At 54.5% G+C, this 5,000-nt stretch overlaps 1 non-coding gene across 1 annotated transcript in view; it reads right to left on the minus strand.

Moving 5' to 3' along the window:
* LOC124774249 overlaps nt 1-1,566 on the minus strand; it is a 1,909-nt gene extending 343 nt beyond the window's left edge. Inside the window, exon 1 of the ribosomal RNA XR_007015237.1 lies at nt 1-1,566. This exon is cut by the window's left edge and continues 343 nt beyond it. This is a non-coding gene — a ribosomal RNA (small subunit ribosomal RNA).
* Nucleotides 1,567-5,000: the final 3,434 nt, after the last annotated feature.

Consider the following 5,000-nt stretch of genomic DNA (forward strand, 5'->3'; position numbering starts at 1 on the left):
GCGGCCCAGAACATCTAAGGGCATCACAGACCTGTTATTGCTCAATCTCGTGCGGCTAGAAGCCGCCTGTCCCTCTAAGAAGAAAAGTAATCGCTGACAGCACGAAGGATGTCACGCGACTAGTTAGCAGGCTAGAGTCTCGTTCGTTATCGGAATTAACCAGACAAATCGCTCCACCAACTAAGAACGGCCATGCACCACCACCCACCGAATCAAGAAAGAGCTATCAATCTGTCAATCCTTCCGGTGTCCGGGCCTGGTGAGGTTTCCCGTGTTGAGTCAAATTAAGCCGCAGGCTCCACTCCTGGTGGTGCCCTTCCGTCAATTCCTTTAAGTTTCAGCTTTGCAACCATACTTCCCCCGGAACCCAAAAGCTTTGGTTTCCCGGAGGCTGCCCGCCGAGTCATCGGAGGAACTGCGGCGGATCGCTGGCTGGCATCGTTTATGGTTAGAACTAGGGCGGTATCTGATCGCCTTCGAACCTCTAACTTTCGTTCTTGATTAATGAAAACATACTTGGCAAATGCTTTCGCTTCTGTTCGTCTTGCGACGATCCAAGAATTTCACCTCTAACGTCGCAATACGAATGCCCCCGCCTGTCCCTATTAATCATTACCTCGGGTTCCGAAAACCAACAAAATAGAACCGAGGTCCTATTCCATTATTCCAGGCACACAGTATTCAGGCGGGCTTGCCTGCTTTAAGCACTCTAATTTGTTCAAAGTAAACGTGCCGGCCCACCGAGACACTCAATAAAGAGCACCCTGGTAGGATTTCAACGGGGTCCGCCTCGGGACGCACGAGCACGCACGGGGCGGTCGCACGCCTTCGGCTCGCCCCACCGGCAGGACGTCCCACGATACATGCCAGTTAAACACCGACGGGCGGTGAACCAACAGCGTGGGACACAAATCCAACTACGAGCTTTTTAACCGCAACAACTTTAATATACGCTATTGGAGCTGGAATTACCGCGGCTGCTGGCACCAGACTTGCCCTCCAATAGATACTCGTTAAAGGATTTAAAGTGTACTCATTCCGATTACGGGGCCTCGGATGAGTCCCGTATCGTTATTTTTCGTCACTACCTCCCCGTGCCGGGAGTGGGTAATTTGCGCGCCTGCTGCCTTCCTTGGATGTGGTAGCCGTTTCTCAGGCTCCCTCTCCGGAATCGAACCCTGATTCCCCGTTACCCGTTACAACCATGGTAGGCGCAGAACCTACCATCGACAGTTGATAAGGCAGACATTTGAAAGATGCGTCGCCGGTACGAGGACCGTGCGATCAGCCCAAAGTTATTCAGAGTCACCAAGGCAAACGGACCGGACGAGCCGACCGATTGGTTTTGATCTAATAAAAGCGTCCCTTCCATCTCTGGTCGGGACTCTGTTTGCATGTATTAGCTCTAGAATTACCACAGTTATCCAAGTAACGTGGGTACGATCTAAGGAACCATAACTGATTTAATGAGCCATTCGCGGTTTCACCTTAATGCGGCTTGTACTGAGACATGCATGGCTTAATCTTTGAGACAAGCATATGACTACTGGCAGGATCAACCAGGGAGCTGCGTCAACTAGAGCTGAGCAGCCGGCCGCCCGGGAGTGTGTCCCGGGGGCCCGCGCGAACACGCAAGCGTCCGCTCAATCATTCTGCAAACAGGAGGAGGCTGAGCTCCCCTGCACAATACACCTCGAAACCCTCTCAGGTCCCGGCGGCGCGCAGCGCCGTCCCAAGTACTTGGTCGGGTTCGAGAGAGGCGCAATCGCCCGGAGTTAGGCGAGTAGACGCTTTCGGTGCGACCACCCGTGCTCCCAACTGAGCTTGCCGCTGCCGACAGAGGCCCGGGAGCGTGCTGTCGTGGCATTGCCGGCGGGAGACAACACGCGCCACCTACGGTGACCGGCAGCTCCAACGCCAGCGCCACAGAAGGACAAAAGCCCCACTTGGGTGCCGAAGCGAACTCTCCCAGCACAGCGCACGCGCCAACACATCCGCACAGCTGCGATACAAACCACCAGCGAGAACCGCTGGGGCGACCGAGCAGCAGACGGCGTCGCGGCGCCGAGCGCCGGGCGGCGGCGCATCCTCAACGCACACAGTCCTCAATCGGACCAGCACACTGAAGATGTCCACCGCGCTTCGCACCGGGCCCGCGAGGACCTACTTTGGCCGCACGGCGCCGCGCGCAGGGTGCGCCGGCGCGCAGCTGCGACGCCTGCCGCGTCCGTCGGCCGGCGCGCCTGCCACTGGCCGCCCCCACCAGCCGGCTGTAGCGCGTGCGCCCACGCACCGCGCGGCCAGCACGCCGGGAGGCGCCCCCTCACCGGCCGGGGACGGTCCCACCCAGCCACCGCCGCGTATCGCTTCACACCCAGATGCCGTTCAGTTTCGTCGGCATGGTGGGTATCGCTGGAACAACCGGTTAGTACCTCAACCTATCGTCGCCATCACCGATTCACCCCTAGCGAGAACAACCGCACCACAACGGGTTACCATTTGTTCATTTGCGTAACTTCACCAGAAAACGCAGGCGTCCATCGCCATTTGCAACTTCAACGACTATTGCATGCCTGTGTCAGGTGTCACGCCACACTACGTCTGCCCACATACACGCAACAAAATGTGCACGCCTAGACAATACGTGGAAGGTGGCCCCCGTACGTATGCGATGTCCATTGCTCGAACGACTGTGAACCGGCCTCTGTAGCATGTCGCAGATATGGAACGCGGTGCACCATGCCATCACGGTGTGTGAGGAGAGACGACTAGGTCCGAATACATCAACAGACAGCTCATGCTGATCGCCATCCACGGCGTCCGTTCCTCCCACACGTCTCTATGGCGTACCACACTGCAATCCAGCTCTCATAGGGAGACGACACGTAGCTGCGTGCACAATATTTGCACTGTATGGTCCGCCGTTTTTGGGCGCAGTCGTTGTACGGTCACACATGTGCCACGATGTATCATTCAGTACATAAGGACGAATGTGCAGTACAGATTGTGGTTCACGCGTACGACATCAGCGGACAGTTGACACAGGCCGCACCACAACGTAGCCTGCGTACGTCGCATGCGAAGGGCATTGAACATGCAAACTTGTCACCAACCAGCTTGCGAAGGCAGGGGGCAAGGTGGGGACGTGGGGAGGGGTGGGGGGGGGGCGGCATGTACGTCCTGCTGCCATCCACATTACAGTGTACAGCAGGAGCATGTGGAAAGTCAGCAAGACTTGCAAGGTGTTTAACATGAAGCGATACACAGGGGAGCGGGCAGTGCGAGTAGCGAACTATATTGCGAGGGTTGCGGGTGGGCAACACTACACTAATTGAACGAGTCGTATAACAATTACAGAGCAGGTTTAGGCAACAACGTGGGTTACGTTAGCGGACAACGTGGGTTAGGTTAGGGGACAACGTGGGTTAGGTTAGGGGACAACATGGGTTAGGTTAGGGGACAACATGGGTTAGGTTAGGGTACAACATGGGTTAGGTTAGGGCACAACATGGGTTAGGTTAAGGCACAACATGGGTTAGGTTAAGGCACAACATGGGTTAGGTTAAGGCACAACATGGGTTAGGTTAAGGCACAACGTGGGTTAGGTTAAGGCACAACGTGGGTTAGGTTAAGGCACAACGTGGGTTAGGTTAAGGCACAACATGGGTTAGGTTAAGGCACAACATGGGTTAGGTTAAGGCACAACATGGGTTAGGTTAAGGCACAACATGGGTTAGGTTAAGGCACAACATGGGTTAGGTTAAGGCACAACATGGGTTAGGTTAAGGCACAACATGGGTTAGGTTAAGGCACAACATGGGTTAGGTTAAGGCACAACATGGGTTAGGTTAAGGCACAACATGGGTTAGGTTAAGGCACAACATGGGTTAGGTTAAGGCACAACATGGGTTAGGTTAAGGCACAACATGGGTTAGGTTAAGGCACAACATAGGTTAGGTTAAGGTACAACATAGGTTAGGTTAGGTTACACGTTGTTGTAAGGAAAGGTGTAGGGGGGGGGGGGGGCGGGGGCGGGGGCGGCAGGTTCGTTGATAGTGATTATAGTAAGTGAATGCTTGTGACATGATGAGATTTGTCACGTCAGGATGCACCTTTGGCTTATTAGAGGCGGCGCTCCAATTCTATGCTTGTGTCAGACCTGTGTCTTTGACTCATGTCATTGTTTGTGGGCTGTGACAGGAGGTACTATTGTGATGTTGGGTGCACCGTTGTATAGGACATGTGTGGGTATTGGTGCCTTATCTGCGCAATGGTGGATGTCGAAAGGGGGGGATATTCTATTTTCCGCATGGACCTCCTGGTCTGGTTGTGATAGTGTGGATTGTGTAATGTGGCGGAGAGGATGCACTGGATGTTGTTCCATGCTGGTGCTTACATATTGTATGTGCGCCCGTTAGAAGCAGAGAGTGGTGCGTGATGAGAGTGTCTGGCTGACGTGTGGTTCCCATTGTGGGCACACTCTTTCAGCATGTATACGGACAGTTGTATCTATATTCTGTAATTTGATGGCTCTGCATTGATTACTAATCAGCGCCGTGTGTACGGGTAATCTGGTTCCAGTCCAAAATGTTCCATCTGTGTACATTAGTGACAAAGACTCCCCCCATGCAGTGGGGCTCGGTCTGTTATAACTCTTCCGCGTAATATATTTGCCCCACGTTTTTGCGACTGCGAGTGCGAGTGCGAGTGCAACGCGCATGGGGACCGACATGCTGATGGCTCGGTATCGGACGCCGTACAGTGAGCAACGCGATCGCGTCTCTCGCTCGTAAGTGGTACAGGTCGCGGCTCATGTATACGGACAGCGGGAATGTCGCATATTGGAAATAACTCTTCATGAAACGCAAGTTATAGGGGTGGATTGCACTTTACGAGTGCGGGAAACGTCCGCCGTTCATCCGCTGGAGGTGCGAGTTTGGCGGTTGGGGTGGTCCACGAACGGGTGCGGGTAGAGTCATTGCCGGTCCACGGCTTCGTGC

The sequence above is a fragment of the Schistocerca piceifrons genome, unplaced genomic scaffold (assembly GCF_021461385.2).
Source record: "Schistocerca piceifrons isolate TAMUIC-IGC-003096 unplaced genomic scaffold, iqSchPice1.1 HiC_scaffold_961, whole genome shotgun sequence".
Taxonomy (NCBI): domain Eukaryota; kingdom Metazoa; phylum Arthropoda; class Insecta; order Orthoptera; family Acrididae; genus Schistocerca; species Schistocerca piceifrons.